The following is a 26,491-nucleotide window of genomic DNA, read 5'->3' on the forward strand; positions in this document are numbered from 1 at the left end:
CATTCCATTATGCTCCACGAAGAACAGATAGGAAAAAGTTATAAAATGGCTAACATCCATGTCAAGGGCTGTTTCTACATGATTTCTCCTTATCTGATCTACAGAGATTTGGAGACAGCAACTCTTGGGGAATGGCAGGCACCCTGTTTCGGTAATGTAAGAACTAACCTGCCACTTCTAGGGGGAGTTTAAAGACTTGGCAGCCAAGAAGAACACCTACCTATGCTGGTTTCTGCTTTTATCTGGCATTTAAAAGGTGCTGTCAGTAGACAGAAAGATCATAGGAATGGCAAGGAACAGCCATCACACTGATTTGTGTCTAGGAGGCCTGAGGGATCCAATAGAGACCCTGAAGCCATCCAATTCAGGCTCAGGAGCAATCTCTCCATCATAACTTTTATAATGGTAAATACAAATATATATTTATTTCTACACACCCCAGATGTATGGCTTGCTTACGATACACATTTTTTTTTGGGGGGGGGGGGCTTTTAAAAGAACAAAAAGTGGAAGGTTTTACTTATGCAGAGAGCTTTGCCTTCTTCTGACCTCAATTGTCTACCTGAAAAGTATTTGTCACAGTATGGCCACTAACCTGGATAGCTTTAAAAGGGGCTTGGACAGATTTATGGAGGAGAAGTCGATTTATGGCTACCAATCTTGATCCTCTTTGATCTGAGATTGCAAATGCCTTAACAGACCAGGTGCTCGGGAGCAACAGCCACAGAAGGCCATTGCTTTCACATCCTGCATGTGAGCTCCCAAAGGCACCTGGTGGGCCATTGCGAGAGCTAGACTAGATGGACTCTGGTCTGATCCAGCTGGCTTGTTCTTATGTTCTTATGTTCTTAGGATTGCCAGCTCTGGGTTGGGAAATATCTGGTGATTTGGGGGGGGGGGGTGTGGAGCCTGAAGAGGATGGGGTTTGGGGAGGGGAGGAGCTTCGATTGGGTATAATACCACAGAGTCCACCTTCCAAAGCAGTCATCTTCTCCATGTGAACTGATTTCTATTTCCTGAAGATCAGTTGTAATCTAAGAGTTCCAGCTGCCAGTTGCAGGCTGGCAACTCTATATTATCGGCAGAGAACAAAAGTGGTCTATCCTCCCCCCCCCCCCGCCCCCAAAGATGTCCCAATTTGAATTTCTGAACTTTGAAAAGTGCCAAAACATGTCCCCAACATTCATCAGAATTATTTATTGATCCCACCGATTTCACTTCTGTTCACTTCCTTGAAAGGTCTCCTTGTCCTTGGTGAGGTTCCAGTGAGTGTACTAGCCTTGAACTCAAAAAGGAAAAAAAAAACAACCCTTGGATTTGGCAAGAGAATAAAGTCCACTAAAAATTTATGGCATAGAATTATCACTCTTAGATACTTGGCAGGTTCTCCATACTGATGAAAATCACATCGTATTTTATTCCCCAATCTATAAGTCTTATTCTCACTTAGAGTGCTTTCTTAATTATCTCTCCAACCTTCTGCAATATGATTTCCTAAAGTATGAAGTGGAAATATTTCCATTGCAGACCATGTCACTTTGCTTGCTCCAAATTCTTTTAATTGGTAACCTAGTCTGTTTCTATTTAAAGAACAATAATTTCCTGTATTTTGGAAGAAAGGCAGGAAATCTTTACATCATCTAACCCTATTTTGGATCATAACCCTATATTATTCTGGGAGACAGCCAAAACATTTCTCAAGGGCAAGCCCTGGCTGCTTATAGCTTAGAGAGATATTTTAGATTTGAAAACTTCAAATTCTTCACCGATGCAATGATTTCACACACACATTTTCCATATAGGCCCAGACTAAATTAGAAGCTGTCGGGAAAATCTTACAGCAACTTTTTCAGAGGGCTGTGTCATCTCCTATTTTTCTAAGCACCACTTTTATTGGCTTGGTAGCAAGCCAAAAACAATGCTCGCTCAGGACTTCAGATACCAAAGAAATGTCCAATGTTTCTCATTTTATTGTCAAGTCGCTGGTGCAAGGGGGGGGGGGGGAGTAGGTAGAATGACTGCAAGTACAGTCGTTGGAATGGAGATCCTGTGACAAGAACAAACCCGTTGCCATATCAGGATCACAAGAGTAAAAAGCTTCTTACCCACTGGCTTCCAGAACATGTGCCCACCACCCAGATGTCTGCAGACGTCTACTACGGCTGGGGTCTCCAGCCATTTTCAACCTGTGGGCACCTTTGGAATTCTGACACAGGGTGGTGGGAACACCCCCAAAATGGCTGTCACAGAAGACAGAGACAGCAACAAAATGGCTGCAACAGAAGGCAGAACCAAACAGAAAATGTCAAGGAGTGAGATTATGCATAATAGAAACTCTTAATAGTATACTCGTATACTATTATTCTAATAGTAACTCTTCAGCATTTCTTGCTTATACACAGCTTACCTTCACTCAGTAAAGATTTGCTGTTGTTGTTGTAGCAGCTGCTGCCAAGGCAATTTAAAAAAAATCTTTACAATCAATCAGATCTCCAGGGACATATTAGAAGCCCTGCTGGATAAATGTCCTACTTTGCCCTGCCTACCTTCTAAAAAGACGAGCTCCAGGTAAGGGGTCAGTGGGACTGCTGAACTAGGATTTCAGTATCATTTGACCTATCTCTTAGCAGCAGTCACAACAGAAAAAAGACACAGAAAAAAGACACATTTTTTTTGAGGCAGCAAATAAAAAATTTTCTCCATGAGATTCCATGTTATTTTTACCCCCTTTGGTCCCCAAAATGTTTTATTTGCAGCCTCAAAATGTTTTTAATGAATCCCCTTTAAAAATTATTCTTAAATGGCTTCATTTGCTGTGCAGTCTGTTTAAGACATTTTCCACACCCACGTTTTTCAAAAACCACTAAACTAATGATCTCCCCCCCCCACCCCCCAATCTGCATTGAGGATGATTCCTGCCTGCTGAGCAAACACCAGAAGCAGTAAATGCTTTATTTCTTCCACCCAAACGTCATAATTTCATTTCCGTTCCTCGCACCTACCATTTTGTGAGCTACAGCAGATTCTCCATGAAGATTCCCCATGAAGGTTTCCCCTACTTGCAGCTCATCCATGTGTGATTTTGCTGTAACAACTGGATGAGTAAAGTTTGTTTTGCCTAGCGATCCTGCCCAAATTTCATTTTTCCTGTTTTTTTAATTAGGGCATATGTCTGTGAAGTTACGATGTCACAATTAGAGAAGCTGCAATAGGCACATATTTGTGTCACCGTAGCTTTGCAGAGATCCCCCTTAAAAAAAAAAGATAAACGGCACGTGTGCAGGATCAAACTTTATTCACCTACATTTTACAGCGAAATCGTGCACAGATGAGCTGCAAGAAGAGGAAACCTCCGTGGAGAATCTTCACGGAGAATCTGCTGCAACATACAAAATGGTGCACACAACTGTGATTCACATAATCTTACAGTAGATCTAGATAAATTAAGTTAGTTAATACATATTTTACATGAAAAAAATTGGAAGGGAAACTGTCAAGAGAAATCCTTTAAAAATTAGACAAATGGAACATGAACATGAAGAGAGTGTTGTTTCCAACAGTAGAATTAAAGTGTGAGTGAAAGAATGGAAACTGATTGATCTTGTGAAGGAAATCTCACACAGGCACACCACACACACACATGAACGCCACACACTAGAAGTGCCATGCTGGATCAAACTAGTGATCCACTGAGGACAGCCAGTTGTCATATACAGTAGCCAACCAGTTTCTCTGGAAAGGCCAACAACAGGACATAGAAGGCAAAGCCGTCCCCGATGTTGCCTCCTGGAAACATGTGTAGGAAAAAACCCAAATCAGAGAATTAACTATTCAGTATTAACTCTGGATGAGACTCCAGTTTTAAATATGCAGCTAGCATTTCACAAACCTGAATTTACCAGAAAGGGAGCCAGTGTTCCTGGATTAATACTTGGATAGCTGAATCAAGGCTGAGAAGCAATGATGGGTTGGGTTGCCAAGAGACAGGGAATTATAGGGACAAAATTCCTGGACCTTGGAGGCATCATGTAACTTGGCAAGTCATGTGACTTGCTTTAATATGATGGTTGGGTTGGGTTGACAAGATATGGGGGTAAACGAGGGAATATTTGTCTAGGGGCCCAAAGTGGCTCTCAGCAGCCCTGGCTGGAGGCCAAACTGCTTTGTCTATTCCAGAAATCTGCAACCTGCGGCTCTCCAGATGTTCATGAACTACAATTCCCATCAGCCCCTGCCAGCATGGCCAATCAGCCATGCTGGTAGGGGTTGATGGGAATTGTAGTTCATGAACATCTGGAGAGCCGCAGGTTACAGACCCCTGGTCTATTCTCTTTCCGTGAAAAACTGTTTGTGTTCATTTCCACTGCCATATTTCACTATAACAGAGACAATTTCCATTAATTTGCCCTAGGAAGAAGCTGCAATACTTGTGGAAAGATAAAATATTATTTCTACAGCTGGGCAGGTAACCACATGTCCTGTGTTTCTGAAATTATTCAACTCATTTAGCTTTCTAACATCTTACAGCAGGAACAAGCTATTGCTGCAAAGACTTCCTGACTGGAAAATAAATGTGAAGCATGTGATTTCTTGATCAAAGTATCATTTATGCTGTTGTCCTAAAAACTTGAGTAAACACCTAATATTATTTTACTGGATTCCTGTGTCATATCATACAAACAGGAAGAGCCTGGACATTCTGCCAGGACTTACACCAAAGCATAGAACATAGTGCACATTCCGAGAGGGATTTATGCAGGTAAGCAAATGCTAGATTTCCTTTATAGTTCTAGTGATTTTTAAGCTTTTGTGAGAACTTTTTGTACATTAGAGGATTTGTCCAGGGAAAGTCACCAGCCAATTGGACGATACATTTCAATTGACACTTCATTTTGATGAAGTTGTTGGTATCTGGTACAATAGGATATCCTGAAATAAATGTGTCACAGCCACACACACACAAAAAATCACATTCAGGCACGTGTTTCTCAAAGCCAGCATAGGGGCCTTCGAAGTAGGACACCCTCTTCATCATGAAGGAGTCAGTTGGTATGACAAATATAGATTTGCTCTGTCTTGGTAGTGTTGTCCTATTCCGTGGCGATAACAAAACTCTCATGCTATCAGTATTTTTTCATTAACCTTCGTGCTGGTGTCAGCATAGCTGCTCTTTCAGTTTCTCTTGCAAGATGATCTTTCTTTTCCTCCCTCTCCCTCTGTCAGGAACATGCACAGATCTGAAGGCACTTTATCTCAGATGGATGTGACAGAGCTTGGGAGGGGAAAGAGAAGGGCAATGCTACAGAACTTTATTGGAAGTGTCCTTTTGGTATTCTCTCTGCCTTCAAGATGTGCTGTCGTAGTTCTACCCTCATGCAAGTGGCAGTGCCATTTAATTCAACTCCAACTACAAGATGAGTTGCGATTACACCACCTCAAGAGACAGGCAAGGAGATTTCATGGCAGGGAAGCCATTTACATTCCGTGAAATGCAGATTGTGCTGCCTGTCTCTGGTTTGTTCAGGATAATGACCACACACTGGCTCATCTTTAACAAGTCATGATGACCTCATAATAAAGAGCCACATTCTCTATATGATTCCGCCAGCTTCAGCTTTGCCAGCAACATTCCTCTTTACTAGAGATTTATTTATTTACCTTATTTATAGGTCACTTTTTTTTGCTGGGAATAGGATAGCCAGCTCTGGGTGAGGAAATGCCTGGAGATTTTAGGAGTGGAATCTGGGGAGGGCAGGGTTTGAGGAGGTGGGACCTCAATACCATAGAGTCCACCTCAATACCATAGAGTCCATTTTCTACAGGGGAATTGATTTCTGTAATCTAGAGATCAGTTAGACTAGCAGGAGATTTCTAGGCTCCACCTGGAGATTGGCAACCCTAGCTGGGATTTGTGGCAGATTACACAGAATAAATCAGTACAGTTCACAAGGTCTAACATCCAGCAGTCAATGCAATAGGATTTGACCTGCAGAAATCTGGATGCAACCAGAGATGAAGCAAAGTGTAAATATTAACCCCACACATTAAACGAATGCACAAACCTACTTACATCAACAGGTAGTATAGTCTGTAGACTTCAAACCTTTTACCCAATTATCTTTCTCAGCCTTTTTGGTACACGACAGCCCTACTAACCTAGGTAAGAACATAAGAACATAAGAACTAGCCTGATGGATCAGACCAGAGTCCATCTAGTCCAGGACTCTGCTACTCGCAGTGGCCCACCAGGTGCCTTTGGGAGCTCACATGCAGGATGTGAAAGCAATGGCCTTCTACTGCTGCTGTTCCTGAGCACCTGGTCTGCTAAGGCATTTGCAACCTCAGATCAAGAAGGATCAAGATTGGTAGCCATAGATCGACTTCTCCTCCATAAATCTGTCCAAGCCCTTTTTAAAGCTATCCAGGTTAGTGGCCATCACCACCTCCTGTGGCAGCATATTCCAAACACCAATCACATGTTGTGTGAAGAAGTGTTTCCTTTTATTAGTCCTAATTCTTCCCCCCAGCATTTTAAATGAATGCCCCCTGGTTCTAGTATTGTGAGGAAGAGAGGAAAATTTCTCTCTGTCAACATTTTCTGCCCCATGCATAATTTTATAGACTTCAATCATATCCCCCCTCAGACGTCTCTTCTCCAAACTAAAGAGTCCCAAACGCTGCAGCCTCTCCTCATAAGGAAGGTGCTCCTGACCTCCTCAGGCAGGCCATTCCATAAGGTCCAGGGGCCACCACAGAAAATACAAGTGTAGAGACAATTGTTTATTTTGCCCATTTGCAGAATACCAATCACAGGAACCACTACTCAAATGAGATAAGCTGTTGTGATAGAACATGTGGGGGCAGCAGTCCCCCAATTATCAAGGCCTTGAAGTTTATATGCGATAGCTAATGCAAATAACTAATGCACAACCAATGGAGTGATTGCAGAATGTAAATAATGTGCATGCTCTGTGTGGCTTCTGGTAATAGCTAAACTATGGCATTCTGAACCAGTTGGAGATTCCTAATAGACTCTGAAGGGAGGCCTGCAAGTTGCAGCTTGGCCTTAACTGTGTCAACCTTGCCCTGCTCTGGGCAACTGCTCAGACTGACTCCTGTTGCCCAGGCCTTCCTGCCAGCTCCCTGCAGCTTCTCCTAGCTTCTGGCTTCCACGAGGTGCCTTTGTTCACTGCTAAGTCGGGGGGGGGGGGAGTTTGCCAGTTGCAGGGTGTCCTGCCATCTGTGGGTGGGAGTCCATGAAAGGGAGGGGTGTGAAGAGGGCTGCTGGGTGCTGGAAGGCAGCCCCATCCCTTGACAACTAGTTTTAGGGAAGAGTTGAGCAACTTTCTCTTAGCAGCCAGCATCCACCTTTAAACTGGTGGTAATTACAATGGCATTACCAGGAGCCTTATTTTGGGTGTCCAGAGTGAAAAGAGGCAGTTGCTTCTTTTTAAGACATCCCACAGATGTTTTTGTGTGTGTGCCGAGTGGAATGGGCCAAAGAATGTAAACGCTATTCATTTGGACACTTCCTTCCTCTGCTGTTGCATCTTCTCATCCATCCCATTTTTGTCTAGTTCTCTTACTCCCACCTCCCACATTATGCATTTGTGCACTTAGCTATGGAATAGGTGCCCCTTTTGATACATGAAGCCACTTTCCTCTCTACTTAGACTACCTCTTCTTCAGAAAAAAAAAGTCTTTAGAGTATTCAATGTAGCAGCCTAGCCTTGTCTTAGCTGCTTTTCCAGTTCCACATAACTGTGCTCTACCACATTCTCCATTGTGTATTTATTACAAGAGGAGCCACACTCCTCAGGAGTAGCTGAAATCTCTGAGACATAATTGGACATGTAACAAGGTATGGAAAGAGATTAGCTGGGATATTTCAACATCAGGGCTGGGCAGCTCCAGAATACACCCCAAATGTGGGAATCAGGAAAGGGAAGGAGAGAGTTGACAAATAAACTGTAGATCTGCAGGGACCCTTCCATTCTCAGAAGAAGGCCACCTGACAAAGGCAGATTCTGCTTGGGCCAAAAACAGCGGTGTGAAAACCGTGTGAAAATAGTGTAAACCCTTTTACACCGTTTTCAAACTATTTTCAGACCCCTGGTTTTGGCCCATGCGGAATCTACCAAAGACTGTGCCCTGTGAAACATCATGTTCCCCTTACCAACCATAGCACCGTGACCCTTTTCCCCATGTCTATCCTATTTTTTTATGCAAAATATAAAACACCGGAGCATGGGGTAGTATGACCTGTGAAGAGCAACTAGCAATAAGAACATAAGAAAGAGCCTGCTGGATCAGACCAGAGTCCATCTAGTCCAGCACTCTGCTACTCGCAGTGGCCCACCAGGTGCCTTTGGGAGCTCACATGCAGGAGGTGAAAGCAATGGCCTTCTGTTGCTGCTGCTCCCGAGCACCTGGTATGAAGCAAAATCTTTTGCTACTGGACATTGTTACAGAAATAAAGTATCTTTCTGCATGGGAAAGGTGCTGTCAATAATGACTATCGCCTTAAAACATCTGGGCATCATGCTAGAAGCCTTTTTTTCTTTTGCAGTAAGATAAGACATGCCAGATATTCCTTTGTGTTGAAGAGCACTCAGGAGAAATAATATCATATAGACAAGGTACATGGCCTATGCCAGGATGCTCACCCATCCTGGAGCTTCCCAGACTCACTCATTTGTTCAACTCAACCTTATGTACAGAAAGAAAGTGAACCCAACTGACACCTGTATTCCATTGAGATGGAGGTCAGGAGTTTAACTCGCTAACCTTGCTCCCTTACAGGTATTTTCCCTTTAGTTATTTTGAAAGTTGGAAAAAAAAACATGAAAGTAGCATTATAGGCTTCTTTTGCTGTGTTTTGTTTCCCTTTTGCTTCAGGGTCCCTTTCCCTGTCAAGTTAAGTTCATGTTTGTTCAAACAAGAGATGGAGATACCTGATAAGTGGCAGCAGCACCTGGCGTCAAGGTACCTTGTATGGACTAGAGCGGGTAAACACAGCAGCTATGACAGGACATCTGTTTTGCTTTCTCTACATAGTCTGAGGGAGATTCCTGTTTCAGCAGTCACTGGAGTGTCTAACAACATCCTGCCTCAGGTGATGCTGCAGCAACATTGTCAAGCTCAGCAGTCATTTCCCCAGCTATGACACAGCAGGTAAAGCAGCCACATATTTTGAATGATACCCCAAAGAGTTGTTTCATCACAGTTTGGAGCCTGAGGCCTACTTGTCATGCCCCTAGTGACACCCTCACCATTTTATTTCTTTAAGCCTTCATTATACCCTTAGACAGAATGGGCTTAATTGTTTTTGTAAAGTATTCAGTGAGAGGAAATGTTAGTTAGATCCCGTCCCTTGAAGAAGCCCTCTTTAGGCAAAGAGCACAATAGTATCAATTATTAGTTAGCAGTCCCTTTTTCAGTTTGTTTTAGTTTCAGGTGTCTGGAAGGCTGGAGACAGCAATATCTAAGATGTTACATATAAGGTGTTAGAGATCAGAGGCGAAGCTACTAGGGGACCGGGGGGGGGGGGGGGGCATTGCACCAGGCTCCCCCTTGTGGCGGCGCAAAAATTGCAGGTTCGTTTGTGTTTTTTGGTATTTTTAGTGTGTTTTTTTTTGTTTTTGGACTGCAGCACCAAAATTTCAGAGATTTTTCAGGAGACTCTCCTGATGATATCACCCAAGTGAGGGGAGGTTTGGTTCAGGGAGTCCAAAGTTATGGACTCCCAAAGGGGGTGCCCCATCCCCTATTGTTTCCAATGGGAGCTAATAGGAGATGGAGGCTTCACCTTTGAGGGTCCATAACTTTCGACCCCTTGAACCAAACTTCACCAAACCTGGGTGGTATCATCAGGAGAGTCTCCTAAAGATACCCTGAAATTTTGGTGCTGCCAGCTTAACAATTGCACCCCTGACAGCAGGCACCCTCCAAATTTCCCCAGATTCTCCTTTTAAATCCACCTCCTTCAGCATGGATTTAAAGAGAGAATCTGAGGTCCCCAGTTTAAACATGGAAAGTGATGCTGTTTCAGGGTGGGGGAGAATCCACCCCAAAACAGCATCACTTTCAATTTTGTTTTAACTGCGGACCCCAGATTCTCCCTTTAAGGTGGATTTAAAAGGAGAATCTGGGCTCCCTATCTTAAATACCATTGAATGTAATAAATCAATCAAGTTTTAGGTATCTTCTTTGGGACTGTATGGAACTGAGTAATTACTAAAATCATAGAGAGGTCACAAGGCAGTCCTCAGGCTTGAGAAGGAGGAGGAGTTTGGATTTATACCCAGCCTTTCTCTCCTGATTTAGCAGATAACAGTCTGAAGGAGTGGGGAATCAAACCCAGTTCTCCAGATTAGAGTCCACCTACTCTTAACCACTACACCACAGTGGCTTTCCAGCTCTTAACCCTTACAGCATCTGTAATTACCTCAACCCTCCAGGGTCATCCCTGAATCACCAATGGTGCCACCTCCTAATCAAGGAGTTACTGAAGGCACAAGCAGGATCCACCCTAACTTTAACAATCTCTGTCACCATTTCACCCCCTTCTACCACTTTGAAGATACTTGTAGAAATGGAATACTTCTAAGGAAACAAACCCAGATGCTTTATATTAGTTTACTGTGTATGCCTTGGTTTTTCCTATATCTTTCCTTTGCATCAGAGTAAAACTGTAAATGGAGGGATGTATCAATTGCAGTGGAACTAGGTAAGAGATTTTCAGAAGTGACAGGAAGAGTAAGTTTGGACTAGGCTTATATTAAGGGAATAGCAATTAGGAAAGTGACTCAGCATGGTAACCGATGCAAAGAACAAGAGGAACTCTAGGAAGGGGAGAGAGTAATCAAAACAGTCTTTTGTTTAATATGCTTCCTAAGTGACACTTAATTGTTAGCACATAACCTCCTGAATCATTTTTTCCTGAATCATTAACTGAAAAAAAATGCAACATTTTTTGGGTTGTTTTTAACAATTTCCCACTTGGTTTTTCATAATGCGGTCTCTGTTTTTTCCACAGCTTTGATTCTGGAACAAAAATATGTACCTTTGGTTTTTGTTAAGACAACTAAATGCACAGAAAATCCTGAAAGGCTAAATTATGTTATACATGTACAATGACAATATTTCACAATACAAATTGTAACCAGGGTTACTAACTCTGAATTGGGCAATTCCTGGCAGTTTGGGGAGGGGGCTGTGAAGGATAGGGTTTGGAGGGGAAAGAAACTCAGCAACATAAAATGCCATAGAATCTTCTCTCTGAAGATGCCATTACCTCAAAGAAACTGATCTCTCCAGTCTGGGAATCAGTTGGATTTCTGGGAAATCTCCAGGCCTTGCCTGGAGGTTGGTAACCCTGTCACAAGAATGAACTTTAGTTAGAAGGAGACTATTGTTTCATTTGATGACGAGTTATGTAAAGGATGAACTTTAGTAATGTTAAGCGTATTTGAACTTCTGCACTTTAAAATAGATCACACGCTTAAAAATAGTCTCATTGTTATTCTAATAGGATTTGTCATCATATTAGAAATAGTGACAGGAAGCGCACATCAAATTCTGTCACATGGATGGTCTAGATTAGCTTTTAGGCACAACGGGGACTTTTCATGGCTTTGGAACTCCCTCCCAGATATAAGCCACATTTCTTCTTTAAAAAAAAAACAGGGTGGCTTTTAAAATTGCATTTTTTGGATTCTGCCCTTTATGGTTCCTGCTGGACTGTTGATATTATGTTGTTCTTTTTCTTAAGGTTTCTGTTAATATTTTCATTGTTTACCTTTCCTGCTTCTGTGCGCCTCTTAGTTTTAACGTGACTGATCTTTCCTAGGGGTCTACATGGCCAAGTCACAACTTTTCTTTTGTTTTCTCCCCACCCACCCCCTCACCCCTTTTTTTCTGGCCCTACTGTTGTTAAATAGCCTCCTTTCAAGTCTAGCATTAGAACACGCTTCAGTTATTTCGTTAGCTTCAGCTTCTATCACCCGAGCTAAAGTTGCTGGTGCTATCCTTAGCTTCAATAAAACCGATCACTTGCATTCCTCCTTGTGACTCAGAGTTAAAGGGTTTTTGTATCTGCATTCCTTGAATTCATTGTCAAATGCTGTGTACCTTTTAAGCATTTGGGAGGGGGTGGGGAGAAACCATGGACTGGAAACAGAAGACTCAATTACCCTACAAGTAATGCATGAAGGTTCTTCGCTTTCTCCTTTCTTTTTAACAAGGTTTTCTATTTCAGTCTCTTTATAGATGAAGAAGCAAGAACATATCCTTCATTTGTTTCCTTTAAAAAAAATCCTCTGAAATGTTCATCTTATTGCTCAGTGCCTACAATCAATATGGGGCCATTCTCAGCTGAACACAAGGGAGCTAGGGAAGTCCCATATGAATCAACGGCATTATATTTTAGAAAAATAGATAAATGCTATTTAGTGAATGGGATTTTTCAGCTACTTATCGGCGATCAAAAATCTTCCAGTTGGCAATAGAAATCGTTTATGCAGATTGCAAGCTACTAAAGTAAGTCATAAATCTTCTATTTTCCTGCACACCCATCCTCCAAAATGTTTGCAATACAACTTCTCCATGCAGTGAATAGGATAGCTCTTGGGCTACCTTCAACATGGCATGTCACAAGTTGTACAGACACGATGTATCTTATCTACTTTTAAAATCACATCAATTACATCAAAAGCTCCGAGCGTGTGGTTTTAATGGTTATCAAATGGTATTTAGTACTTGCCAAACTAACTTCCTATTTTAATGGGTGCTAATTGCAAAGGAGCTACTATGTGCTCTGTCGTAATATTATACATAGAGTTTAGCAATTTGTACAGAGGCTCCATACCTCTGATAACAAGCTGCTGTGGGCCAAAACCAGAGGTGGGATCCAACCAGTTCTCACCACTTCTCTAGAAGTGGTTACTAATTTTTTTCTGAGTGCCGAGAAGGGGTTACTAAAGCAACCTCCCTGCCCAATAGGGACTGGAGGTGCGTGTGTGCGGCGGCGCCACTGTTAGAATCCCACCACCATTGGAACCTGTTATTAAAATGTTTGGATCCCACCACTGGCCAAAACATGTGTTTCTTTTTGATGTATGATGCTGGACTAAGGCAGACTTCAAGGAGGGGCATGGGTTAGTACTGATCTAGAGCAGCTGCTTTGTATACAAAGGTCCCAGGTTCAATTCTTGGCATTTCCACTACTAAAAGGATCAGGTAAAAAGAGACGTGAAAGATCTCTGCCTTAGACTCTGGAAAGAGCAGCTGAGATTTATCTTGGCCATCGTTGCTGCCCAGTGGTGGGGCAGGGAGAACGGCAGTCTCAGCCCCGGCATCAAGCTCAGCATGGGGCTGGGCTGCCCAGCTGCTGGTGCGAGGGAGTGACATGCCTGGAGGAAGCAGGACCGTGGCCTTACATGGGCAGGCCGGGCCATCCCGCACCTCTTCTTGCCAGAGTGCCGACGGCTTCTCTCTCCCTCGCGTCACCTGGCAGCTGTTTATCAGGGGGAACAGGAGCAATTGGCCTCACCCCGAGCACCCACTGGGGGTGGGCCTTGAGCCCCCTGGCAATGGGGCGAGCGGATATCCCCAGCAGCTTGTCATCCAATGAGTCTTCCTCGGAGGAGGACACTGTCCACACTGGCAGCTCTAATTGGAGTGTGGGGGAGGATGTTCCTGGGGTTGCCTCATTGGTTAGCCAGGTGTAGAAGGCCCAACTCTGACAGTGGGCCAAGGGCCAGCCCCCATACACAACTCTGGGGAAAGTAAGGCCAGAGACTCCCTGGATCTCATCTACGTCGCAAACATAGGGAGTGGGCTTTAGATGGCTATTATGTGGATATCTTTTCCCTCCTGAAGCCTGATGGGTCCCATAGGGCTACAAGAAAATCTTCTGCCAAGGCACCCAGAAAGCAGGGGGCTGAGCACACCTTTGATAACTGGATGCAGGGTTATGGGCAGTATCAGGACTTAATCTCTTCTGCCTACCCCAACATAGGTTGGCATCTTGCAGCACATATGTGTGACGTCTTACAGGCCCAATCCATAGCAGGGGATGCTGCTGCCATTAATTATGATGAAGGCTTTAGGAAAAGCACACCCCATGACAAAACTGCTCGCTGGAATCTTATGCATGACCAGATCTGGATGGTCACCACTCACCCAAACACCAAGCCTCAGGGTGACATCTTAAAACGCCGCCTTCCTAATAAAAAGGATGCATCCTGGCTTGTCTCTTGGGAATTAACCAAAGGAAGTGTCAGTGGCAGCAGTGCATATTCGAGCATGTTTGTGAGTCATGCTTTGGTTGCCATCCCAGGTTTTCATGTGGGAAGGTGAGTTGGCAGCAGCCCTTTCAAAGAGCATGGCCCACCAACCTGGGGGGAGAGTAGGAGGGAGGGGAGTCAGACACCTCCACCTCTTAGTTCTCTAGCTGGGCCAGGCTTGGGGAAGGTAGCCACCCCCACCCCCCATCTGGCTTGGCTCTCTGGTGCCCCTGCTGCAGGCTTATCCTAACAGAGCAGCTGCAAAATACTTGCTAAAGGACTTTACAGAGGGCTTTAGGATCCTTTGTGAAGGGGCCCAGGTGGCCACAGGTTGCGGCAACCTAAAATCTGCCCGGGACTGGCCCCATGTAGTTTCCTCCAAAATTGAGAAAGAATGCAGGGCTGGTCAGGTCACTGGCTCTTTCCCTGATCCACACCTTCCCCCCCCCCCCCTGTGAACCTGAGGATCTCCCAACTGGGGGTTGTCCCCAAGACAGCTCCTGGGGAGTACTGCCTCATTCATTATCTATCCTACCCCAAGTGTTCCTCTGTTAATGATGCCATTGACCCTGACATATGCTCTGTGCGCTATGCATCCCTGGACCACGCTGTGTCTACCATTTGCTCCTGCGGTCCTCCTGGCAAAGTCTGACATTCAGTTAGTTTTCCACTTTCTAATAAAAGGGGGTTTTATTAAAGGAGCAGCAGTGGCGTAGGAGGTTAAGAGCTCCTGTATCTAATCTGGAGGAACCGGGTTTGATTCTCCGTTCTGCCGCCTGAGCTGTGGAGGCTTATCTGGGGAATTCAGATTAGCCTGTTCACTCCCACACACGCCAGCTGGGTGACCTTGGGCTAGTCACAGCTTCTAGGAGCTCTCTCAGCCCCACCTACTTCACAGGGTGTTTGTTGTGAGGGGGGAAGGGCAAGGAGATTGTAAGCCCCTTTGAGTCTCCTGCAGGAGAGAAAGGGGGATATAAATCCAAACTCCTCCTCCTCCTCCTCCTCCTCCTCCTCCTCCTCCTCTTCTTCTTCTTCTTCTTCTTCTTCTTCTTCTTCTTCTACTTCTTCTACTTCTACTTCTACTTCTACTTCTTCCTATCCATCCAGATAATTTCTGCCTAATAGGCTTTAAATTCCAGGGTCTATGGTATGTGGATAAAGCTATGCCCATGAGCTGCTCAGTTGCCTGTGCTGCCTTCGAGGCATTCACTTCCTTCCTCGAGTAAGTAGTAAAAGAGCACATGGCTCTTTTACCTGGATTCATGGGCCCAGCAGGGTTTGGTGCCAGCAATACCAGGTTGGTTGCCTTCCAGGCCTTTGCCAAAGAACTGGGGGTGCCACTGGCAGGGGAAAAGACTCTGGGCCCCACCACCACTCAATTGGTTTACCTCGGTGTTTTGTTAGATACCATTCAGGGCACTTCTTGCCTGCCAAGGGATAAGTTGGATACCCTACATTCACTCCTCCAGGATCTCTTGGAAAAGAAAAAAATGCATTCTTTGGGAGTTGGGTGATCCTTGGGCACCTAGACTTTGCCACCATGGTTGTGGCACCTGGGTGCGCATTCTGTGTGTGATTGTCAATGAACAGTCCCTAATGCATCTGGGAAACAGGACCAGGTAATCCCACATTATAAAACCTAGTGAAAAATCAGAAGTTGGGGCTTTCGATAGCATTCTGGACTTGGTGGACTTGGTGAATTTTTACTGTGATTCAGCCACATTCTTCTCATGTACTACATAAGTATATTTTTTTGCACTTAGCTGTTGCTTATTCTTCAGGTTTACTCAGGCTTTATAGGCCACAGTCTATTCAGACAGCTCAAATCAGCGAACAGATGCAATGGGTTTATAAAAGCACTATACATAACGAGCTGTGCTGTATATAAATCCCAAGCCTTTTTATCATCAAGCTGCGGTTTGTTTGTGGTGTCTCATTTTTCCAACAGCTAGACATTCCTGTCCACGCTGCCTGTTTATTTGTTGGGAACGGCATTTAATTCCAGTTTATTTATGTACGGTGCCCCAATCCAGAACACAAACTGCTGTAGCAGAGTGATTCTGCAGCGTCTACAAAGACACATCACAGCAAGATTTTCCATACAATATACTCCTCTTCTATGAACAAATCTCTGCTGAAAGCCAGCTGTTATTAATGAGGAGATAGACTTTTCAACTGCACAGACGTTAGGGGGGCGTAGCTCTGTGGTAGTGCATTTGTTTTGCACGTAGCAAGTCCCTGGTTCAAAGGTTCAACCCCTAATATAGCCAATGAAAGAAACTCAAGTAGCAGGGCTGGGGAGAACCTATCATGCAATCCTAAATTGAGCAACACCCTTCCAAGCCTGTTGAAGTAAATTGATTTGGAAGGATGACACTGTGCTTCGACCAACGAAGTATAAGTCTGATTCAGTATAAGTCTGACTTGATTAGGCACTTTAACCAGTACACCACATGAACTTAGACAAGGAAACCCAGATTCAGAACCCCCACTTAATCATACATCTCACTTGATGACCTTGAGCCTCTCCTTGTCTCTCGGCCTAACCTATGTACAGGGTTCTTAGGAGAATAAGAGGGGACAGCCATGTATGATGCCTTGAGCCCCTTGAAGGAAAAGTAGGATAAAACTGGATGGATCTACCATACCTTAATGTATTGATACAGACAGTGCTGAATAGTGGTCAGAGTATCTTTGGAGGCCTCTGTTCATTTCGCAATTAGCCATCATTCTCAGTGGTCTATTCACCCTCTCCCTCTCAGATTACATCACAGGATCGCTGTGAGGCTCAAATAACAGAGGAGAAACTGACAGAAGCTTCTTGGAGGATGGGCAGGATGAAAAAATGTAATATGGTAAGCTTTTTCAAAAAATTGCTGAAAGTTGCTGAAAGTTGCTGAAAACATTCAAATGCTAACGCTAAAAGGAATAAGACTGGGGTATTATAGACTGTTCAGATGTTCTCCACTCTAGGCATACTACATGCACAGTAGATTTTGAGCCCTATCCCCACTCTGTCACCTGCCGCACAGCCTATAGGAGGTAATGTAGCTCAGATTTACTCTTATATGTCTGTACATGCATGTGGTAGAACCTGTCATCAAGTCCCAGCAGACTTATGGCAACCCCAGAGGGGGTTCAGTCCTACAGACAAGTACTAACCATGGGTAATCCTGCTTAGCGTCCAAGATATGACAAAATCAGAATAGAATGGGACATCCAGGCCGGGGCAATGTACACACATACTAACTTTTCCCCTTGTTATTTTATTTTCAATGGTGGAAGTTTGCATACTTATAGATATTTATGCACGCACTTAGTTCACGCATTCATTTCAGTCAGTCTTTCAAGAAAAAGGATGAAACAACATTAAGGGCAGTAAGCAACCTGGTTGCTCCTTCTCCTTCATAAATTGGGTAGTGCTCAACTTACCGCAGAGGGACAAGTGGGGGGACCCACAGGGACATATGGGGGAGCATCTTATTTCCCCTCCCCCACTATCTCCTCTTTTCCTTCCCTCATATCCTCTCTCCTTTCCCTGCTTCCTTCTCTCCTTCCCACCCACCCAACCACTTACCTTCCTTTTATCTGCCTCCCAACTTCAGCTATATTTATTATTTATTTACTTTATTTATATCCCACTTTTTTCCACAATGGAAACCCAAAGCAGCTGTCATCATTGTTCCCCCCCCCACACACACACACACACACAACAGCGGCCATTGTAGAGGGGGCATTCATTTCTTAAAGGTATAGGTGTGTTTCTATTATTTTGTGGAGTTTTTTTTAAAAAAACCCTCACACACACTGTTTTTAAGATTTCAGATTTTTCTGAAAACCTGCATTTCTCAAGTTTGTAGAAAGATCTGTTTTGTGTGTGCATGGCTCAAGTCTACAGGTTTAAGTATCCACATATGGGACCATGTTGCGAATTAGATGTACTGATGTTTCACCCTTCCTTTTCTTCCTTTCCCTGGGAAATCCTTTCCCAGACATTATTCCTTCAACCCATGTTCCAAATGCATGTCTGAGTTTCAAAGGAGGAAATCTACCAAGTACCCTTCCTCCAAGGAGCTTTCTTCCCCATGTTATCCTCACAACTCTGTGAGAAAAATTAGCCTAAGAAAGGGTGACTGGTCCATAATCACCTCGCAAGCTTCACAGCAGACTTGAACTGAGCCTTTCCAGATTCCAGTCCAGCACTCCACCCACTACAGCTAAAGGTGGTTTAAGGGAAAGAGTGATGTATCCTAGCAGAATGTTTCTCCTTTGAAAATCCTCCCAGTGCCACCACCTCAAAGCAGAAAAGTGATAACTGGGATCTCCCAATCCACATTTGCTGACATTAGCATGGTGGGTTAAGAGCAGGTGGACTCTAAACTGGAGAACTAGGGTCGTTTCCCCACTTACCTCGACCACCCTTTGCTGCACGCTACTCTCAGCCGCATCATTTCTGGCATGCTCCCGGGCTTCCCCACGACCCCGCAGGGTCATCAAAAGGTGCCATTTTGAGGAGCACCAGGAATGATGAGCGCTGAGGGGGTGCGAGAGCAGCAGCGTCGGGATGGCTGCGTTGTTGCTGCCCCTGTAGTGGGGAGTGCCACGGGACCCCGCGCTACTCGGGGAGAGTAGCGCGCAGCAGATGGTAAGTGGGGAAACGACCTAGGTTTGGTTCCCCATGCCTCCTCATGAGCAGCAAACTCTTATCTGGTGAACTGAATTTGTTTCCCCATTCTAACATTTGAAGCCTGCTGTGTGACCTTGGGCCAGTGAAAGTTCTCTCAGAACTCTCTCAGGCCCACTTATCTCACAAGGTGTCTGTTGTGGGCTGGGAGGAGGAAGAGAAGGTGATTGCAAACCGCTTTGAGATTCCTTACAGGAGAGGAAGGTGGGGTATAAATCCAAACTCTTCTTTAGTGCATTTCTACCCCCAAGTGATACTCTAGCCAGTGTGGTGTAGTGGTTAAACTCTAATCAGGAGAACCAGGTTAGATTCCCTACACCTCCACATAAGCGGCGGACTCTTATCTGGTGAATCAAATTTGTCTCCCCCTTCCTACACATGAGTGGCAGACTAATCTGGTGAACCAGGGGACCCCCCCTCCTCCACATGAAGCCTGCTAGGCGACCTTGAGCCAGTCACAGCTCTCTCAGAATTCTCTCAGTCCCATCTATTTCACAAGGTGTCTGTTGTGGGGAGAGAAAGTTTGTAAACTGCCTTGAGACTTTTTACAGTTGAGAAAAGCAGGATATAAATCCAAAATTTTTATTTTTCTTCTACTCTTATACAATGGGTTCTCACACACATTCGCTTAACAACTCCAGACTGGAAAAGGCCAGAAAATTAGTTCAGATGATACATTCTAGAGAAGTAATCTGCATGTGATTTTGCCAACTTATTTAAGATTGTTAGTGAAATTATGCACGCTGTTCTATCTGGTCCCTGTACCCAATTTCAATTAACGATGAAAGCACTGGAGAAATGAGAAAGACTTTGTGGCAGTGGCATCTGTCAGAACAAGACGGGAGGTTGAATAGCTGGCACCTGATGGGACAGACCAACATAAACAGATTTTAGATTTCTTTACTAGCCCCTTTTGATGAATCAGTGCCCCGGCATCTGCTCCCAAACCGTTCCCAGCCTGTTCAAAAAAACTGACCTGCATATAGATTGGCCTTAATGACCAAATGTTTTAGAAATTCATTGCACAGGAACAGCTGAAAGCAGTTGATTGGTTTGAACTTTACGGTATGCACCTTGATTCCCAGATCTGTAGTTAAAAAGGAAGGTCAGCTGGTAAACATTTGAGTATTTAAAAATACAAAAAGGAGGAATGAATTTTCACCCACTCCATCCTGCTGGTTCCATTCTGAGATGTGATGGGAACGGGTGAGACAGTCGTCAGAGTCATTCTGACTACAGCCCGACAGTGCTGAAGCAGTCACCTTTTGGTGTAGAGTGGGTCATACTAGCAGAAGATCAGCTTTCACTTTGATTACCATATATGGTATTTCAGCTTTCTCTGAGGGTATGATCAGAGGGTAGACTTAGCTGTGATTCTGTCTTTGTAGTCAGCCAATGTTAGGATACTTCAATAGATGTGGTAAAGTCTAAGGTCCTCCTCTTCTTAGCTATAATAGTACGGTACAGGACCTGGGGATCCTCCTTCCTGCTCATCTCATCTTCTGTGTTCATGCTATAGGGTTGTTTTTTTATATTGCAAAGCTTGAGCATCTCTAGTGGGTTTGAAACCGGGGACAATTTCAACACTCAACTGTATCACAGGGCCAAAAGAACAGTTATGACTCACGCCATGAACAATGTTTTGGTAATTCAGCTTAAAGGTTACCTTTGCCAATTCTCCTTCTACTGAAGTCGGTGCCAAACTCTGGGTCATTTCTTGCAAATCCAGGTTCCAGGATTCTCTCTTGCCGCCTTCCAAGAAAATATACGAAGTTCACTGTAGCTCAAGCCACCGAAGCGTGACGGCTCTAATAATAATGTTTAATAGTGTCTACCGTGCTGAAGTTTGTCAAGATCTGATACGTGACACTTTCTAATATAAGCGGCAGCATCCCCCTTTTTAATAAACCCATTACTTTAATGAGGAACTCCATTTTATTCTACTGATAAAGGCTAATGGCTTTAAAAGGTGACATTACAGTGTTTATACTTTAAATTGTAACCAAGTTTCTTCAAATTGTTTTGTTCCTCAAAGGTTCCATATTCACTATCGAGGATTTAGGAAACCCAACTAATTAAATGAAACTGGTGGTTACTGGTTAATCCTCTTCTGTTGGGCAGTAATGTATGTTGTCTACAATAGGCAACAAAACTAATCCACATTCTTTGCATCGTAATCCTAGGACTAATCTGTCCTTGTCCTGACCTAGGCAGCCCAGACTAGCTCAATCTTGTCAGATCTTTGAAGCTAAGCAGAGTTGGCTCTGGTTAGGACTTTGATGAGAGATCACTAAGGAATACCAGGGTTGCTCCACAGAGACAGGCAATGGCAAACCACATCTGAGGGCGATTCCGCACATGAGTAAAATAGGTTCGACCCAGTTCCCTGAGAAGGGTACTGACCTAGGTCGAAGCCATTGTTGTTCCCCACTGCAACCAGCTTGATCCCAGCTCGGAGGGCGGAATCATCCTGTGCCTCTTTTCCGCTCCATTCCGATTGGCTACTGTTCTACGGCCATGTTCCGTCCATCCCCACACATGTTATAAAAAAACTGCCACAGGAATGGAGGAACAAAGGTGGTGTTTTTTGATTGGCCGCTTACATTGGTACGCGGAAATTGTGCGCCTTTTGTGATTGGCTGAATGGGGGACTTCTGGCACCAGAGATTCTGCACTTTACTGGAATCGAGCTGAGTTCGAGCGTGGTTCCCTGAAAAAGTAGTAGTTCCCAACTGGAGTCAGAAATTTGACCGTTACACGGGGCAAAGCTGGTACAAAATCACGTCGATCCCAGTGGTTGTGCGGAGCACTTAGGTCGAACGCAGCTCGAACTTAGGTTGATAACACAAGTGCGGAATCGACCTGTGTGTCTCTTGCCTTGAGAATTCTATAGTCACCATGAAAGCTGCGATTTGATGGCAAACCCCCACCCCAAATCTGCCCTTTACTTGCCTGTATATGTTGGATAATAACAATCCTGGACCAGCTTAACAAGGTTTACATTGCTGAGCAGAGAGACTTGCAGATGTGGACTACCAATAAGTTTGTAATGAAATCAGCTCCCAAAGAGACTTAATAAACAAATGACAATGTTTGGAAAATAGAGGAACTGGTGTCCATTGATAGGTTGCAGGGAATTTAACCAATCTGTGTTTATAATTACTGACTGTTTAGTTGACAAGAAAGAATCTACTTCTTACCCATGTATAAATAAATATACTGGGATTGCTTTCTTCTCCCACAGCAACCCCATTACTATTTATTTTCTTTTTCTTCCACTACAAAGGGCTCATTGTACACTTGATACTCAGATGGTGTTGTTGTCCAATTACAATCTATTCCAGGGCTTTAATTTTAAAAGTAATCATAAAACAAGTCCTTGGATCGCTCTGCAAAGTTTGCACCTTGTCATTATATGTTCTGTTAAAAACTCTTTAAATCTTTTTTTTTAAGTGCTGCTGTTAGTTAAAAATAGTCTTGTGGCGGGGTGGATGGGTGGGTGGGTGGAAATCTGTTGTCCACATTTTGGTACTTGGTAAGACACCAAAGATACTGTTTTTCTTGGCACAAACCTTCAGAGGCAACGTTGCTACTGCTAGTTAATCGTGAACCCAAATCAAATTAACAGACTGTGCAGACTTTGGCTGCTACAAATGTGGGATCTTAAATGAACTGTAAATTGGGCACTCGGACCACCTAAACAGGCAATGTCTAGATACCAGGGGAAAAAATGACTTTAGTTGGAATGGGAAGAAAACCTCCTAACTCTATAGGTATTGTGATACGTGAACCACATTTGCAAATTTGTTGTATGTTTTTGAAGAAAGAAAAATAGGCATTTGTAACTAAGAACAGAGGAGGGAAGGTGACATGGTATAAACTGATCTTGTCAAATCTCAGAGGCTAAGCAGGGATGTTACTTGGGTGGGAGACCACCGAGGAAGACTCTGCAGAGGAAGCCAATGGCAAACTGCTTCTCACTTGCCTTAAAATCACCTTGCTGGAGCCTCCATAAGTCTGTTGCAACTTGAAGTTACTTATGTATGTAACTCTGTCATATGCTCCTTCGAATTTTCATTTGAGCCATAGTCTATTAGGTTCAGTCTATCTATGGATACCAGCATCAGCTATCTGTACTGTCAAGCAAAGATCATTCCTGTTACCTGCTATATGGGATCTACTAACTGCAGACACCAAGGATTGAATCTCAGACCTTCTGCATGCCAGTGTGTGAGCTACAGTGCCTTCCTCAATTCAGTGTTAAATTGTAACCTAAGCTGAAAATACATTTTCCTTTGCAACACTGTGTTGAAATAAATGATTTAGGATAAAACAAACAGATTAGTTCATATTCTCAACCACCCAAGGATTACCAGTTTCAGAAAGACCGACTAGGTCTAGGACCATGTATTCCACCCCACTGGATGTATAAAGCATTGTATGAGCACATACACAGGAAGGCTAAAGTGGTACTATTTATTCATTCATTTGATTGTATGTTGTATGTTTTTGAAGAAAGAAAAGAAGAAAGAAAGAACAAAGGGTGTGCTAAAAGATGACAGGGAGATTGCAGAAAAGCTGAATGAATTCTTTGCATCTGTCTTCACCCAAGAGGAGGTGAGGAAAATTCCTGCACCTGAACCAAGCTTCTTAGGAGGCGAATCCGAGGAACTAACGAAGATAGTGGTACACAAGGAAGAAGTTCTGGCAGCCATTGATAAACTAAATGCTACCAAATCCCCTGGCCCAGATTGCATTCACCCAAGAGTTCTTAAAGAGCTCAAGCATGAAATTGCTTGATTGTTCTCTCACCTCTTTAATATGCAACTTATCCTTGAGAATCAAGGCTCCATCCCTGAAGACTGGAAGATGGCCAATGTCACACCAATCTTTAAGAAAGGATCTAGGGGGGACCCGGGAAATTACAGGCCAGTCAGTTTGACATCTGTTCCTGGTAAATTAGTAGAATCTGTCATTAAAGATAAAATTATTATAAAACATGTAGAAAAGCAAGACCTGCTGAGAAAGAGAAGTCAGCATGAAACTTTGCAGAGAACAAATCCTGTCTTACAAACTTACTAGAGTTCTTTGAGGATGTAAACAGGCATGTGGATAAGGGGGAACCAGTGGACATCGTCTACTTGGATTTCCAAAGTTAGGCTTTTGACAAAGTTCCTCACCAGAGACTATTAGAGAAAAACTCATCAATGAAGGAATAAGAGGGGAGAGTCCTCCTATGGATTAAAAACGGGTTGAGGAACAGGAAGCAAGAGAGTGGAGTGTAAATGGAAATTCTCACAATGGAGAGATGTGTGGGGAGTATGGTGTCCCCCAAGGATCCGTTTTGGGACCAGTGCTCTTTAACCTATTCATAAATGACCTGGAAGTAGGGGTGGGTAAGCGTGGTGGCCAAGTTTGCAGATGATGTCACCAAATTATGTAGGGTGGTGAGAACCACAAAGGATTGCAGGGAGCTCCAAGCCGACCTTGATGGAAAACCATTAGGAGTGAGAGTGGGCTAAGAAATGGCAAATGCAGTTCAATGTAGCAAAATGCAAAGTGATGCACACATAGGGGCAAAAATCCAAACTTCACTTACTGCGCTTACAGGGGTAAAAGTGCTTTCAGTCACAGACCAGGAAAGGGATTTGGGCGTCTTAGTTGATCGTTCCATGGGAATGTCAACTCAATGTATGGCAGCTGTGAAAAAAAGGCAAACTCTATGCTGGGGATAATTAGGAAAGGAATTGATAATAAAAAAAACTGCAAAGATTAAGTCATGCCCTTATATAAAGCAGAGTAGATGCGACCGCATTCTTGGAGTACTGTGTTCAGTTCTGAAATCGCCACATCTCAAAACGATATTGAAAGAGATAGAAAAAGAAAGTGCAGAAAAGGGCAACCTTGAGGATGATTGAGGGACTGGAGCACCTTCCTTTATGAGGGAAAAGGCTGCAGCGTTTGGGACTCTTTAGTTTGGAGAGGAGACGTCTGAGGGGGGATATGATTGAAGTCTATAAAATTATGCATGGGGTAGAAAATGATGTTGACAGAGAGACATTTTTTCTCTCTTTCTCACAATACTAGAACCAGGGGGCATTCATTGAAAATGCTGGGGGGGAGTATTAAAGGGTGAAACTCAATAAAAGGAAAGTCACTTCTTCACGCAACGTGTGATTGGTGTTTGGAATATGCTGCCACAGGAGGTGGTGATGGCCACTAACCTAGATAGCTTTAAAAGGGCTTGGACAGATTTATGGAGGAGAGTCGATCTATGGCTACCAATCTTGATCCTCTTTGATCTGAGATTGCAAATGCCTTAGCAGATCCGAGGTGATCGGCAGCAACAGCAGCAGAAGGCCATTGCTTTCACATCCTGCATGTGAGCTCCCAAAGGCACCTGGTGGGCCACTGCGAGTAGCAGAATGCTGGACTAGATGGACTCTGGTCTGATCCAGCAGGCTAGTTCTTATGTTCTTAAGGGAGCAGAACCCGTTATTTATTATTTGGATTTATTAACCGCTCCACCCCCGTAGGGCTCTGGGCGGTGTACAACATTATTTCATAGCACAGAAAATATAACAGGGAGCAAATAGGATAAAAATAAACAGGGTCCAATAAATACAAAAACTAAACCCCATTAAAATTTCACCCGCCACTCCCATCCCTCTTTTTAAGGGCATCCTGGAGTCCGAGTGGCTGTCTTCCTTGGTAGGGGGGTAGCTGCCTTGTGAGGAAGAGGCCACAGTTCTCCACATGGTAACTAACACAGGAAATTCATGGTCCAGTTTTGCTTCACAGTTCCGGCTTGGGCTTCTTTGCTCCTGCCGTGCTAGACAATGAAGGAGGTCGCCATGGGCAGCCTTGAAATCTAGCAGCACCAGAACCAAGGGCAAGGAGCCCGATCCTGCGAGCCCTGGAACAGAAGGAACCATCCCTGCCTGTAGGGGTGAGCCCGCGAACCCCGCAGAACCGTAGAAGGAGCGCCTGGCATGCCGGTGCCGGCTACGGCCTTCTGGGTGCACACGCTCCCCCAACCCCCGCTACCCCATGAGTCACGGGTCGTGAACTGTCGGACTCGCAGCCACCAGGTGTCCCACACAAAGGGACAAAAGGGCTCCTGGCCTCAGGTGAGGATTAGGCCCAGACGCTGATGCTTCCTCCCGCACGTAGCAGCCCGATGAGATCATGCATCACATGATGATCTCCCGCTCTCCTGACCTCCCGTTCTCCTGCCTGCCCGACCCCTTTACACGCCCCCATTGAAACCCTAATAAAAGGTGTGAAGGGCGAGCGCACGGCAGAGTTGCCAGGATCACGGGATCCCGTGCTTCCTGCTTGCTGGCTCTCTCCACCAGACGAAATCTCCGTGTGCCGTCTCTTCCCTGGGACCTCGTGGGTACGACTACACTGCCCTCTTGTGGCGCCTGTGTGACCCCCGCCTGTGTGACCCCCGACTACACTGCCCTCTGAGCCCTTTGGGGGTAGGGCGGTTTACCAAATCGAATAAATAAATAAA

The sequence above is a fragment of the Sphaerodactylus townsendi genome, linkage group LG03 (assembly GCF_021028975.2).
Source record: "Sphaerodactylus townsendi isolate TG3544 linkage group LG03, MPM_Stown_v2.3, whole genome shotgun sequence".
NCBI lineage: Eukaryota > Metazoa > Chordata > Lepidosauria > Squamata > Sphaerodactylidae > Sphaerodactylus > Sphaerodactylus townsendi.